Source organism: Scyliorhinus torazame, chromosome 7 (assembly GCF_047496885.1).
Source record: "Scyliorhinus torazame isolate Kashiwa2021f chromosome 7, sScyTor2.1, whole genome shotgun sequence".
Lineage (NCBI taxonomy): Eukaryota > Metazoa > Chordata > Chondrichthyes > Carcharhiniformes > Scyliorhinidae > Scyliorhinus > Scyliorhinus torazame.
Genome location: NC_092713.1, coordinates 14529786 through 14546068, shown reverse-complemented (window position 1 = coordinate 14546068; position 16283 = coordinate 14529786). Strand labels below are relative to the sequence as shown.

Sequence of the window (16283 nt, the reverse complement as noted above, 5' to 3'; positions counted from 1 at the left end):
GGTTAGCACTGCTGCCTCATGGCGCTGAGGACCCGGGTTCAATCCCGGCTCTGGGTCACTGTCCGTGTGGAGTTTGCACATTCTCCCCGTGTCTGCGTGGGTTTCGCCCCCACAACCCAAAGATGTGCAGGGTTGGTGGACTGGCCGCGCTAAATTGCCTCTTAATTGGAAAACAAATAATTGGGTACTCAAAATTTATTGAAAAATAACTCAGTAAACAAGGCGCCAGGTGTTTAAATGAGCAGAATGACTCATTTAAATATCATTATCTGGATCACGCCCATCGCACCGGGTGACCCGATTTGGGGTCGATCCGCGATTCACCCATCGCGCTCTAGTCCACGGAGGGAAAACCACACCCGGAGTCACTGAAAGGGTTAAAACCAGTCGTGCATCTAGTCTCCTTCTGCAGAAGTGGAAATTGCTGTTGGAGGCTGAGCAGATTCCAAAGAGCTGAAACACTAAATCAAACGTTTGAAATCCAGCGGCTGAAATCATTCTGTTTCCCAAAATAGGAGCAGATTAAGGGTGTGCGATGGATGAGAAAATGATTCTGCTCAGCCTAAATGCCGTACACAGTGTATCTGATCTCTTACATAGTGTAGGTGGTAAGTGGAGGCTCCATCTGCTGCAGGAGTATTGGATCAAACTCAATAACATTCACACTTCAATGGGCTCTCAGCTTGCTCAGCACAGACGCTCCATTCTGCCGCCTCCTGCTCCTTTCTCATTCGAATTGTAATTAAACATTGAGCACCCTATCAGCTTCCAGGGTGATTGAACTCCGAAAGGCAACAGTAATGTTTCCCATCGTTCATACTGCTTTGGACTTCCATTCTGAATTATTTATCTGTGCCTGATTGTACGGTGATGCTGATTCTCGGCTTCAATAGGCCAGTGTCCCCCCCACAATTTACAAAGTATTCCAACGCTAACCAGGGAAAGATTTTTATGCAGCATATTTCACAGTCTTTTTTCAGGACTTCCGAAACTGCTTTGCTGCCCATGAAGTATTCATTTATAAAGCTGCGGGTTCGGGTACCACCCCAGGGTGACACGCTCGCGCAGCAGCTGGAATGTCAGAGGTTTCATCTGGCGGCGGGGGGGGGGGGAACATTAAACCAACGCTCCATCTGCCATCTCAGGTCAACACATAATATATCGTCACACCGGCTCCAATGTGGCAATGAGTAGATGGGTCTGCTTTTGTGATGTCGATTGAGTGATGTACATCTTCCAGGGCATCAGGGATCTCCTCTCCCTTCCTCATCTCCACCCCCCCCGCCCTTCCGGTTCTTCAAAATAGTGCCTAGGATCATTTGCATCCCTTTCATCTGACAGATAATGCAGCACCCCTTTGATGGGCAGGCGCGGCAGCACAGTGGGTAGCACTGTTGCTTCAGAGCGCCAGATTCCCGGGTTCGATTCCCGGCTTGGGTCACTGTCTGTGCGGAGTCTGCGCGTTCTCCCCGTGTCTGCGTGGGTTTCCTCCGGGGGCTCCGGTTTCCTCCCACGAATCCCGAAAGGTGTGCTGTTAGGTCATTTGGACATTCTAAATTCTCCCTCTGTGTCCCCGAACAGGCGCCGGAGGGTGGCGACTAGGGGATTTTCACAGTAACTTCATTGCAGTGTTAATGTCAGCCTACTTGTGACAATAAAGATTACTGGAGTGTCGGCCTGGTGTTGCTCAATCTTCAACCTCAGAAGTGCAGACTGAGCTCAATCATTTAAAGTGACAGATTAAGAGAGGAGTTGATAAATCACATAAATTAATAAAGCATAACCTGGCTGTTGTAAATAAAGGAGGTTGCAATGACCCTTTAGAAAACGCTGCTTCAGCATAAACTGGAACATTTTGTCCACCGTATTTGGCATCACACTTCAGGAAAGATTCACGAGAGTTGAGAACTTCTGGGGACGGGGAACTTCAGTTTTGTAGACGGATTGGAGAAGTTGGGACCGTTTTCCTTGGAGGAGAGAGGGGTTGAGAGGAGATTTGATCGAGGTGTTCAAAATCATGAGGGGTCTGGGCAGAGGGGACATGGAGAAACTGTTGATATTGGTGGAAGGATCCAGAACCAGATGGCGCAGATTTACGGTAATTGGCAAAAGAAGGCTGTGGAGGCCAAATCACTGAGTGTCTTTAAGACAGAGATAAGTAGGTTCTTGATTATTAAGGGGATCAGGGGTTATGGGGAGAGGGCAGGAGAATGGGGATGAGAAAAATATCAGCCATGATTGAATGGCGGAGCAGACTCGATGGGCCGAGTGGCCTAATTCTGCTCCTTATGGTCTTATGGTCTAAGCTGTGGAGATGTGAGGTGAAACTTTTTCACCCAACGTGTTCGGTGGGGTTGCGGGGATAGGCCGGGGGAGTGGGCCTAAGTGGGGTGCTCCTTCAGAGGGTCGGTGCAGACTCGATGGGCCTCCCTCTGCACTGTAGGGATTCTATGGGATGGGAGTGGAGTGGTTCGGATCTGGAACGTGCTGCCTGACAGCTTGGTGGGGTCAGCTTCAATTGAGGCTTCCAGGAGGGAACTGAATTATCGTCTGAAGAGGAGGAATGTGCAGGATTACAGGGAGAAAGGGGGGGGAAGGGCACGAGGTGAAATGTTCATTCAGGCTAAAAGAGTAAACAATGTTGTAGAAAGAGCTGGGAGCTAGATTCAGAAGAGTCAAACAGTTTTACAACACAGATAGAGGCTCTTCAGCCCATCGTGCCATCAAGCTCCTATCCGTTCTCATCCCTGGCCCGTAGCCTTGTGTGCTAGGGCCTTTCAGGTGCTCATCTAAATGCTTCTTAAATGTTGTGAGTGTTCCCGCCTCCACCACCCTTTCAGGCAGCGTGTCCCAGGCTCCCACCACCCTCTGACTGGCAAGTGTTCTCCTCTAAATCTCCTGCTCCTTACCTTCAATCTTTGTTCCCTGGCTATTGACCCCTCTATGAAGTGGAAAAGTCTCTTCCTATCTACCCTATCTATGTCCCTCATAATTTTGTACACCCCAATGAGGTCGCTCCCTCAGTCTTCTCTGCTCCAAGGAAAACAGCCCCAGCCTAACCGGCCTCTCTTCATAGCTGAAACCCTCCATCCCAGGCAACATCCTGGTGAATCTCCTCTGCACCCTCCCTAGTGCCATCACATCCTTCCTATAGTGTGGCTACCAGAACTTTTTTGTTATTCGTTCTTTGGATGTGGGCATCGTTGGCTGGGCCAGCATTTGTTGCCCATCCCTAATTCCCTTTGAACTGCATGGCTTGCTAGGCCCTCTGACAATGCAGCACTCCCTCAGTACTGACCCTCTGACAGTGCGGCACTCCCTCAGTACCGACCCTCTGACAGTGCAGCACTCCCTCAGTACTGACCCTCTGACAGTGCAGCACTCCCTCAGTACTGACCCTCTGACAGTGCACCACTCCCTCAGTACTGACCCTCTGACAGTGCGGCACTCCCTCAGTACCGACCCTCTGACAGTGCCGCATTCCCTCAGTACTGACCCTCTGACAGTGCAGCACTCCCTCAGTACTGACCCTCTGACAGTGCAGCACTCCCTCAGTACTGACCCTCTGACAGTGCGGCACTCCCTCAGTGCTGACCCTCTGACAGTGCAGCACTCCCTCAGTACTGACTCTCTGACAGTGCGGCACTCCCTCAGTACTGACCCTCTGACAGTGCGGCACTCCCTCAGTACTGACTCTCTGACAGTGCCGCATTCCCTCAGTACTGACTCGCTGACAGTGCAGCTCTCCCTCAGTACTGACCCTCTGACAGTGCAGCACTCCCTCAGTACTGACCCTCTGACAGTGCAGCAGTGCCTCAGTACTGTTCCTCTGACAGTGCGGCACTCCGTCAGTACTGACCCTCTGACAGTGCAGCGCTCCCTCAGTACTGACCCTCTGACAGTGCGGTACTCCCTCAGTACTGACCCTCTGACAGTGCAGCACTCCCTCAGTACTGACCCTCTGACAGTGCAGTACTCCCTCAGTACTGACCCTCTGACAGTGCAGCTCTCCCTCAGTACTGACCCTCTGACAGTGCAGCACTCCCTCAGTACTGACCCTCTGACAGTGCAGCACTCCCTCAGTACTGACCCTCTGACAGTGCGGCACTCCCTCAGTACTGACCCTCTGACAGTGCAGGGCTCTCTCAGTACTGACCCTCTAACAGTGCGGCACTCCCTCAGTATTCACCCGCTGACAGTGCACCACTCCCTCAGTACTGACCCTCTGACAGTGCGGCACTCCCTCAGTACCGACCCTCTGACAGTGCAGCACTCCCTCAGTACTGACCCTCTGACAGTGCGGTGCTCCCTCAGTACTGACCCTCTGACAGTGCGGCACTCCCTCAGTACCGACCCTCTGACAGTGCAACACTCCCTCAGTACTGACCCTCTGACAGTGCAGCACTCCCTCAGTCCTGACCCTCTGACAGTGCAGCACTCCCTCAGTACTGACCCTCTGACAGTGCGGCACTCCCTCAGTACTGACCCTCTGACAGTGCAGCACTCCCTCAGTACTGACCCTCTGACAGTGCGACACTCCCTCAGTACTGACCCTCTGACAGTGCAGCACTCCCTCAGTACTGACCCTCTGACAGTGCAGCTCTCCCTCAGTACTGACCCTCTGACAGTGCAGCACTCCCTCAGTACTGACCCTCTGACAGTGCAGCACTCTCTCAGTACTGACCCTCTGACAGTGTGGCACTCCCTCAGTACTGACCCTCTGACAGTGCAGCACGCCCTCAGTACTGACCCTCTGACAGTGCAGCACTCCCTCAGTACTGACCCTCTGACAGTGCAGCAGTCCCTCAGTACTGTTCCTCTGACAGTGCGGCACTCCGTAAGTACTGACCCTCTGACAGTGCAGCACTCCCTCAGTACTGACCCTCTGACAGTGCAGCACTCCCTCAGTACTGACCCTCTGACAGTGCAGCTCTCCCTCAGTACTGACCCTCTGACAGTGCAGCACTCCCTCAGTACTGACCCTCTGACAGTGCAGCACTCCCTCAGTACTGACCCTCTGACAGTGTGGCACTCCCTCAGTACTGACCCTCTGACAGTGCGGCACTCCCTCAGTACTGACCCTCTGACAGTGCGGCACTCCCTCAGTACTGACCCTCTGACAGTGCGGCACTCCCTCAGTACTGACCCTCTGACAGTGCCGCATTCCCTCAGTACTGACCCTCTGACAGTGCAGCACTCCCTCAGTACTGACCCTCTGACAGTGCGGCACTCCCTCAGTACTGACCCTCTGACAGTGCAGCACTCCCTCAGTACTGACCCTCTGACAGTGCGGCACTCCCTCAGTACTGACCCTCTGACAGTGCCGCATTCCCTCAGTACTGACCCTCTGACAGTGCGGCACTCCCTCAGTACTGACTCTCTGACAGTGCAGCACTCCCTCAGTACTGACCCTCTGACAGTGCGGCACTCCCTCAGTACTGACCCTCTGACAGTGCAGCACTCCCTCAGTACTGACCCTCTGACAGTGCGGCACTCCCTCAGTACTGACCCTCTGACAGTGCCGCATTCCCTCAGTACTGACCGTCTGACAGTGCAGCACTCCCTCAGTACTGACCCTCTGACAGTACAGCACTCCCTCAGTAATGACCCTCTGACAATGCAGCACTCCCTCAGTAATGACCGTCTGACAGTGCGGCACTCACTCAGTATTCACCCTCTGACAGTGCGGCACTCCCTCAGTACTGACCCTCTGACAGTGCGGCACTCCCTCAGCACTGATCCTGTGACAGTGCAGCACTCCCTCAGCACTGATCCTGTGACAGTGCAGCACTCCCTCAGCACTGACCCTCTGACAGTGCAGCACTCCCTCAGTACTGACCCTCTGACAGTGCAGCTCTCCCTCAGCACTGACCCTCTGACAGTGCAGTGCTCCCTCAGTACTGACCCTCTGACAGTGCGACACTCCCTCAGTACTGACCCTCTGACAGTGCAGCACTCCCTCAGTACTGACCCTCTGACAGTGCGGCACTCCCTCAGTGCTGACCCTCTGACAGTGCAGCACTCCCTCAGTACTGACCCTCTGACAGTGCGGCACTCCCTCAGTACTGACTCGCTGACAGTGCAGCGCTCCCTCAGTACTGACCGTCTGACAGTGCAGCACTCCCTCAGTACTGACCCTCTGACAGTGTAGCAGTGACTCAGTACTGTTCCTCTGACAGTGCGGCACTCCGTCAGTACTGACCCTCTGACAGTGCAGCACTCCCTCAGTACTGACCCTCTGACAGTGCAGTACTCCCTCAGTACTGACCCTCTGACAGTGCAGCTCTCCCTCAGTACTAACCCTCTGACAGTGCAGCACTCCCTCAGTACTGACCCTCTGACAGTGCAGCACTCCCTCAGTACTGACCCTCTGACAGTGCGGCACTCCCTCAGTACTGACCCTCTGACAGTGCAGGGCTCTCTCAGTACTGACCCTCTAACAGTGCGGCACTCCCTCAGTATTCACCCGCTGACAGTGCACCACTCCCTCAGTACTGACCCTCTGACAGTGCGGCACTCCCTCAGTACCGACCCTCTGACAGTGCAGTGCTCCCTCAGTACTGACCCTCTGACAGTGCGGCACTCCCTCAGTACCGACCCTCTGACAGTGCAACACTCCCTCAGTACTGACCCTCTGACAGTGCAGCACTCCCTCAGTACTGACCCTCTGACAGTGCAGCACTCCCTCAGTACTGACCCTCTGACAGTGCGGCACTCCCTCAGTACTGACCCTCTGACAGTGCAGCACTCCCTCAGTACTGACCCTCTGACAGTGCAGCACTCCCACAGTACTGACCCTCTGACAGTGCGACACTCCCTCAGTACTGACCCTCTGATAGTGCAGCACTCCCTCAGTACTGACCCTCTGACAGTGCAGTTCTCCCTCAGTACTGACCCTCTGACAGTGCAGCACTCCCTCAGTACTGACCCTCTGACAGTGCAGCACTCCCTCAGTACTGACCCTCTGACAGTGTGGCACTCCCTCAGTACTGACCCTCTGACAGTGCAGCACGCCCTCAGTACTGACCCTCTGACAGTGCAGCACTCCCTCAGTACTGACCCTCTGACAGTGCAGCAGTCCCTCAGTATTGTTCCTCTGACAGTGCGGCACTCCGTAAGTACTGACCCTCTGACAGTGCAGCACTCCCTCAGTACTGACCCTCTGACAGTGCAGCAATCCCTCAGTACTGACCCTCTGACAGTGCAGCTCTCCCTCAGTACTGACCCTCTGACAGTGCAGCACTCCCTCAGTACTGACCCTCTGACAGTGCAGCACTCCCTCAGTACTGACCCTCTGACAGTGTGGCACTCCCTCAGTACTGACCCTCTGACAGTGCAGCGCTCCCACAGTACTGACCCTCTGACAGTGCAGCACTCCCTCAGTACTGACCCTCTGACAGTGCCGCATTCCCTCAGTACTGACTCTCTGACAGTGCAGCGCTCCCTCAGTACTGACCCTCTGACAGTGCAGCACCCCCTCAGTACTGACCCTCTGACAGTGCAGCACGCCCTCAGTACTGACCCTCTGACAGTGCAGGGCTCTCTCAGTACTGACCCTCTGACAGTGCAGCACGCCCTCAGTACTGACCCTCTGACAGTGCAGCACTCCCTCAGTACTGACCCTCTGACAGTGCAGCAGTCCCTCAGTATTGTTCCTCTGACAGTGCGGCACTCCGTAAGTACTGACCCTCTGACAGTGCAGCACTCCCTCAGTACTGACCCTCTGACAGTGCAGCACTCCCTCAGTACTGACCCTCTGACAGTGCAGCTCTCCCTCAGTACTGACCCTCTGACAGTGCAGCACTCCCTCAGTACTGACCCTCTGACAGTGCAGCACTCCCTCAGTACTGACCCTCTGACAGTGCAGCGCTCCCACAGTACTGACCCTCTGACAGTGCGGCACTCCCTCACTACTGACCCTCTGACAGTGCAGCACTCCCTCAGTACTGACCCTCTGACAGTGCAGCGCTCCCTCAGTACTGACCCTCTGACAGTGCAGCACTCCCTCAGTACTGACCCTCTGACAATGCAGCACTCCCTCAGTACTGACCCTCTGACAGTGCGGTACTCCCTCAGTACTGACCCTCTGACAGTGCAGCACTCCCTCAGCACTGACCCTCTGAAAGTGCAGCACTCCCTCAGTACTGACCCTTTGACAGTGCAGCACTCCCTCAGTACTGACCCTCTGACAGTGCAGCACTCCCTCAGTACTGACCCTCTGACAGTGCAGCACTCCCTCAGTACTGACCCTCTGACAGTGCAGTGCTCCCTCAGTACTGACCCTCTGACAATGCAGCACTCCCTCAGTACTGACCCTCTGACAGTGCAGCACTCCCTCAGTAATGACCGTCTGACAGTGCGGCACTCACTCAGTATTCACCCTCTGACAGTGCGGCACTCCCTCAGCACTGATCCTGTGACAGTGCAGCACTCCCTCAGTACTGACCCTCTGACAGTGCAGCACTCCCTCAGCACTAACCCTCTGAAAGTGCAGCACTCCCTCAGTACTGACTCTCTGATAGTGCCGCATTCCCTCAGTACTGACCCTCTGACAGTGCAGCACTCCCTCAGTACTGACCCTCTGACAGTGCAGTGCTCCCTCAGTACTGACCCTCTGACAGTGCGACACTCCCTCAGTACTGACCCTCTGACAGTGCGGCACTCCCTCAGTACTGACTCTCTGATAGTGCCGCATTCCCTCAGTACTGACCCTCTGACAGTGCAGCACTCCCTCAGTACTGACCCTCTGACAGTGCAGTGCTCCCTCAGTACTGACCCTCTGACAGTGCGACACTCCCTCAGTACTGACCCTCTGACAGAGCAGCGCTCCCTCAGTACTGACCCTCTGACAGTGCCGCATTCCCTCAGTACTGACCCTCTGACAGTGCAGCACTCCCTCAGTACTGACCATCTGACAGTGCAGCACTCCCTCAGTACTGACCCTCTGACAGTGCAGCACTGCCTCAGTATTCACCCTCTGACAGTGCAGCACTCCCTCAGTACTGACCCTCTGACAGTGCGGCACTCCCTCAGTACTGACCCTCTGACCGTGCGGTGCTCCCTCAGTAATGACCCTCTGACAGTGCGGCACTCCCTCAGTACTGACCCTCTGACAGTGCGGTGCTCCCTCAGTAATGACCGTCTGACAGTGCAGCACTCCCTCAGTATTCACCCTCTGACAGTGCAGCACTCCCACAGCACTGACCCTCTGACCGTGCAGCACTCCCTCAGTACTGACCCTCTGACAGTGCGGCACTCCCTCAGTACTGACCCTCTGACAGTGCGGTGCTCCCTCAGTAATGACCGTCTGACAGTGCAGCACTCCGTCAGTATTCACCCTCTGACAGTGCAGCACTCCCTCAGTACTGACCCTCTGACAGTGCCGCATTCCCTCAGCACTGACCCTCTGACAGTGCGGCACACCCTCAGTACTGACCCTCTGACAGTGCAGCACTCCCTCAGTACTGACTCTCTGACAGTGCAGCACTCCCTCAGTACTGACCCTCTGACAGTGCGGCACTCCCTCAGTACTGACCCTCTGACAGTGCAGCACTCCGTCAGTACTGACCCTCTGACAGTGCAGCACTCCCTCAGTACTGACCCTCTGACAGTGCAGCACTCCCTCAGTACTGACCCTCTGACAGTGCAGCACTCCCCCAGTACTGACCCTCTTGACAGTGCAGCACTCCGTCAGTATTCACCCTCTGACAGTGCCGCATTCCCTCAGTACTGACCCTCTGACAGTGCAGCACTCCCTCAGTACTGACTCTCTGACAGTGCAGCACTCCCTCAGTACTGACCCTCTGACAGTGCAGCACTCCGTCAGTACTGACCCTCTGACAGTGCAGCACTCCCTCAGTACTGACCCTCTGACAGTGCAGCACTCCCTCAGTACTGACCCTCTGACAGTGCAGCACTCCCCCAGTACTGACCCTCTGACAGTGCAGCACTCCGTCAGTATTCACCCTCTGACAGTGCAGCACTCCCTCAGTACTGACTCTCTGACAGTGCAGCACTCCCTCAGTACTGACCCTCTGACAGTGCAGCACTCCCTCAGTATTCACCCTCTGACAGTGCAGCACTCCCTCAGTACTGACCCTCTGACAGTGCAGCACTCCCTCAGTACTGACTCTCTGACAGTGCAGCACTCCCTCAGTACTGACCCTCTGACAGTGCAGCACTCCCTCAGTACTGACCCTCTGACAGTGCAGCACTCCCTCAGTACTGACCCTCTGACAGTGCAGCACTCCGTCAGTACTGACCCTCTGACAGTGCAGCACTCCCTCAGTACTGACCCTCTGACAGTGCAGCACTCCCTCAGTACTGACTCTCTGACAGTGCAGCACTCCCTCAGTACTGACCCTCTGACAGTGCAGCACTCCCTCAGTACTGACCCTCTGAAAGTGCGGCACTCCCTCAGTACTGACCCTCTGACAGTGCAGCACTCCCTCAGTACTGACTCTCTGACAGTGCGGCACTCCCTCAGTACTGACTCTCTGACAGTGCGGAGCTCCCTCAGTACTGACCCTCTGACAGTGTGGTGCTCCCTTAGTAATGACCGTCTGACAGTGCAGCACTCCCTCAGTATTCACCCTCTGACAGTGCAGCACTCCCTCAGTACTGACCCTCTGACAGTGTGGTGCTCCCTCAGTAATGACCGTCTGACAGTGCAGCACTCCCTCAGTATTCACCCTCTGACAGTGCAGCACTCCCACAGCACTGACCCTCTGACCGTGCAGCACTCCCTCAGTACTGACCCTCTGACAGTGCAGCACTCCCTCAGTACTGACCCTCTGACAGTGCGGCACTCCGTCAGTATTCACCCTCTGACAGTGCGGTGCTCCCTCAGTACTGACTCTCTGACAGTGCAGCACTCCCTCAGTACTGACTCTCTGACAGTGCGGTGCTCCCTCAGTAATGACCGTCTGACAGTGCAGCACTCCCTCAGTTCTGACCCTCTGACAGTGCAGCACTCCCTCAGTACTGACCCTCTGACAGTGCAGCACTCCCTCAGTACTGACTCTCTGACAGTGCGGTACTCCCTCAGTAATGACCGTCTGACAGTGCAGCACTCCCTCAGTACTGACCCTCTGACAGTGCAGCACTCCCTCAGTACTGACCCTCTGACAGTGCCGCATTCCCTCAGTACTGACTCTCTGACAGTGCGGTGCTCCCTCAGTAATGACCGTCTGACAGTGCAGCACTCCCTCAGTATTCACCCTCTGACAGTGCAGCACTCCCTCAGTACTGACCCTCTGACAGTGCAGCACTCCCTCAGTATTCACCCTCTGACAGTGCAGCGCTCCCTCAGTACTGACCCTCTGGTAACTAAGAATTTACTTGAAACGTCATCATATCCCCAGGCTCCCTCCCAAAGGGCTTTTCCAGTGAGTGGCACTCTCACATCTCAGGATGTTTTGAATTCAAGACCAACTTCAGAGATATAAGTACATAACATAGGCTGCCACCCCAGTGCACAACTGAGGTGCCGTCGTTCACATGGGACAGTCAACTGAGACCCCCTCTGTCCTCTCAAGATCCAAACTTCCCGGCGACCGTAATTTACATGAAAAACCAGCACGTTATCCCTGGTGGGTTGGGTCAACATTTACCCGGAATTAACACCAGTAAAATAAACCATCTGGCCGTTGCCACACCGCTGCTTGTGGGAGCTTGCTGTGCGTATATTGGTTTCTGCATTTCCTACATTACAACCGGGGCTACCCTTTGAAGGATTTCATTGGCTGCAAAGTGCCCTGAGCCATCCAGAGGTTCTGAATGGTGCTACATAAATGCAAGTTATTCCTTTATGGTCCCAATACTCCAAATCACATGCGATGTGAGCTTGGCTCCGTTATTGGCCAACCAGAGATTCACCATTAATAAATTAACCAGTTCCTGCATGTGTCCATTGCGGATACTGCGCAGCACAACTGCAACATGTGTGCTTGTAACAGCAATTCCATCTACCTATCGCTGAATCTCCTACTCGCTCACAAACTACAGCTTGCCAACTGTACATCTTTCGCACATTTATTGTTCAACCACAAGAGGGTCATTCATAGCTTCTGTTTCCAAACAGTGAGCCGGCAGCACCCTCATTATCACATGTAGCATGTGTTATAACTTGGCGTGCCTCATGCTAGGGCCAATGAAGACCCTCCATCTCTCGGCCCCCACCCCTTGCCCTCTGACACGACCCCCTGGGCTGGTGCACGGTCAATTCCAGCCCCACCTGACCCGGAGCCGCACAACGCAGGAGAAATTAGATTTTATTTAAAATACCCGAGGTCCTTGGTTGAGCCAATAAACTGCAATCACCAGGTTTGTAACTTTACCACCCAAGTAATCCTTTATTCTGCACAGTATTATAATTAAACAAGACAGAAATTAATTGACTATTTAATACTCCTTTCCCAACACCCCCTTTCTAACCTGCCCCACCCTACTCACACACACACACACACACACACACAGTCAAACAACACCGAGGCAAAAGGGTGGTAGAAAGAGAAAGAAAATATTGATCCACATTACAGGATAAAGGGTCTCTGATGCAATGGGATGACTTCCAGTTAATGTCTTTCTGAAGTTCAGGCTTCCGTTTTGATACTTCTTCCTTCCAGGCTTGAGATGGTTTTCCCTGGGAAGGTTGTCGACCTCCTCTGCAGACTCAGCATCATTCCAGGTTCACAGCAAAGGATTTGCCAGACGCTCACTGCTTTCAGATCAACAGAGCAGTTCTTTCACTTCAGCAACCAGGAGAGAGAGAGAGAGCATTCCTTTCACTTCCAAGGTGCAAACACTTCTGTCCCGTTCTCTCAGAAAGCATCATGCAGGAACCGATTGTAGCGCACAAAGACTCCGAGAGACGAATAGAGTGAAGTCGATGAGGCTTTATTAAGCGTGACTGTTTCCTCCGCAGTTCGGTAGTAGACTGCCTGCGGGGGAGGACTCCAGGTACTTATACTCCGCCTTCAGGGCGGAGCTAGAGGTCAACGTCCAACCAGGACCCGGGATCTGTCAGCCAATGACATCATGGCTTCACAGTCCCACATGACCCCTAATGCATACTACCACATTCACCCCTTGTTAAAAATGAACCCGGCTGGGTGATGCTTCGCATGGTAGTAAGGGTTTACAAGGCTGGCCCTGGGAGGAAAACATTCACATGGTATAACAGTATGTACAAGGTTTTTTTTTTGTTTCAAACTATTTACAGTAATCGTCAGGAAAAGACAAAATGTTCTCGTTAAAAGTCCACAAAGTCCACATTGTACTGTTAGATCGACGCCACGAGTCGGTCGGGCGGTCTGGTCGTCCGTGTCGATCGCCTCGGCCCCGGTGGTGGTGGTGGTGCTTGTTTCGGTGTTGTCTTCTCCGGGAGCCTTACGGTTTCAGCTTGGGCTTCATTCCTGGTCGGGCCTGGGAGGAGGACTGATCCTCCTGGGAAGGGGGCGGTCGCGGGGTGCGGCGGTGGCAGGAAGGGGGGGTTGGGTGATTGGTGTCGGTGGGGGTGTGTGTGTTGCCGGCGGGCGCCAGATCTCGCAGAGAGACCGTGTCCTGTCGGCCGTCGGGGTACTCCACGTAAGCGTACTGCGGGTTCGCGTGAAGGAGGTGACCCCTTTCGACCAACGGGTCCGACTTGTGCGCCCGCACGTGCTTTCGGAACAAGATGGGTCCTGGGGCCGCCAGCCACGTCGGCAGCGACGTTCCAGAGGAGGACTTCCTGGGGAAGACAAGGAGGCGCTCATGAGGCGTTTGGTTAGTGCTAGTACACAGTAGTGACCGGATGGAGTGGAGGGCGTCCGGAAGGACCTCCTGCCACCGTGAAACTGGGAGGTCCCTGGACCGTAGGGCCAGTAGGACGGTCTTCCAGACCGTGCCGTTCACCCTCTCTACTTGCCCGTTCCCCCGGGGTTGTAGCTGGTCGTCCTGCTCGAGGCTATCCCGTTGCTGAGCAGGAACTGCCGCAGCTCGTCACTCATGAAAGAGGACCCCCTGTCGCTGTGGACGTATGCGGGGCAACCGAACAGTGTGAATATGGTGTTCATGTCAGAACAGGGGATGGCGAATGGGAAGCGGGAGTACTCGTCCACCACATTAAGGAAGTATATGTTGCGGTCGGTGGAGGGGAGGGGTCCTTTGAAATCCAGACTAAGGCGTTCAAAGAGGCGGGAAGCCTTAATCAGGTGCGCACCATCCGGCCTGAAAAAATGCGGTTTGCACTCTGCGCAGATGTGGCAGTTCCTTGTGACTGTACGGACCTCCTCTAAGGAGTATGGGAGGTTGCGGGACTTGGTGAAGTGGTAAACCCGAGTGACCCCCAGGTGGCAGAGGTCCTCGTGGAGGGTTTGGAGGCGGTTAATTTGTGCGTTGGCACATGTGCCGCCGGATAGGGCATCGGACGGCTCGTTCAGCTTTCCGGGACGATACAAGATCTCGTAGTTGAAGGTGGAGAGCTCGATCCTCCATCTTAAGATCTTGTCGTTTTTGATTTTGCCCCTCTGTGCATTATCGAACATGAAGGCTACCGACCGTTGGTCCGTGAGGAGAGTGAATCTCCTGCCGGCCAGGTAATGCCTCCAATGTCGCACAGCTTCCAATATGGCTTGGGCTTCCATTTCCACTGAGGAGTGGCGGATTTGTGAAGCGTGGAGGGTTCGGGAGAAAAAGGCCACGGGTCTGCCCGCTTGGTTAAGGGTGGCCGCTAGAGCTACGTCGGAGGCGTCGCTCTCGACCTGGAAGGGGAGGGACTCGTCGATGGCGCGCATCGTGGCCTTTGCGATATCCGCTTTGATGCGGCTGAAGGCCTGGCAAGCCTCTGTCAACAGAGGGAAGGTCGTGGTCTGTATTAGGGGCGGGCCTTGTCTGCATACTGGGGGACCCACTGGGCGTAGTATAAAAAAAAACCCAGGCAGCGTTTCAGGGCTTTTGAGCAATGCGGGAGGGGAAATTTGAGCAGTGCGGGAGGGCGTGCATACGTTCGGGTTGGGGCCTATTATCCCATTGCGCACTACGTAGCCCAGGATGGCTAGCTGGTTGGTGCTAAAAACGCACTTGTCCTCGTTGTACGTGAGGTTCAAGGCTTTAGCGGTCTGGAGGAATTTTTGGAGGTTGGCGTCGTGGTCCTGCTGATCGTGGCCGCAGATGGTTACATTGTCGAGGTACGGGAACGTGGCCTGCAACCCGTGTTGATCAACCATTCGGTCCATCTCTCGTTGGAAGACCGAGACCCCGTTTGTGACGCCAAATGGGACCCTTAGGAAATGGTATAATCGCCAGTCTGCCTCGAAGGCTGTGTACTTGCGGTCACTTGGGCGGATGGGGAGCTGATGGTAGGCGGACTTGAGGTCCACGGTGGAGAAGACTTTATATTGGGCAATCCGATTGACCATGTCGGATATGCGGGGGAGAGGGTACGCGTCTAGTTGTGTGTACCTGTTGATGGTCTGGCTATAGTCTATGACCATCCTTTTCTTCTCCCCTGTCTTTACTACTACCACCTGTGCTCTCCAGGGACTATTGCTGGCCTGGATTATGCCTTCCTTTAGTAGCCGCTGGGCTTCGGACCGAATGAAGGTCCGGTCCTGGGCGCTGTACCGTCTGCTCCTAGTGGCGACGGGTTTGCAATCCGGGGTGAGGTTTGCAAACAAGGACGGGGGTTGCACCTTGAGGGTTGCGAGGCCACAGATAGTGAGTGGGGGTATTGGGCCGCCGAATTTGAAGGTAAGGCTCTGTAGATTGCACTGGAAGTCTAATCCCAGTAATGTGTGGGCGCAGAGTTGGGGAAGGACGTAGAGCCTGTAGTTTTTGAACTCCTTCCCCTGCACCGTTAGGGTAACTATGCAGAAGCCTTTGATCTGTACGGAGTGGGATCCTGCAGCGAGGGAAATCTTTTGTGCGCTGGGATGGGTGGTCAAAGAACAGCGTCTTACCGTGTCGGAGTGGATAAAGCTCTCCGTGCTCCCGGAGTCGACTAGGCATGGTGTCTCGTGCCCGTTTATCAGCACCGTTGTCGTCGTCGTCTGGAGTGTCCGGGGCCGAGCTTGGTCCAGCGTTATTGAAGCGAGACGTGGTTGTAGTAGTTGAGCGTCTTCTTCGAACCCCGTGGAGCCGTCGACACTGGGGTCCGTTGTTGCCGTCCAAGATGGCGTCGGGGTTGAACAAAATGGCTGCCCCCATGCATCGCACATGGCTGGGGGGTCACAAGATGGCGGCGGGGGTGGACAAAATGGCCGCCCCCATGCGTCGTACAGGTCTGGGGTGGTCCAAGATGGCGG

General features: G+C 54.8%; 1 protein-coding gene across 2 annotated transcripts in view; it reads right to left on the bottom strand.

The window, feature by feature from the left end:
* Positions 1-16283, bottom strand: part of ttll7 (tubulin tyrosine ligase-like family, member 7) — a 375815-nt gene that overhangs the window by 293137 nt on the left and 66395 nt on the right. The gene's annotated exons all lie outside the window — the stretch shown is intronic.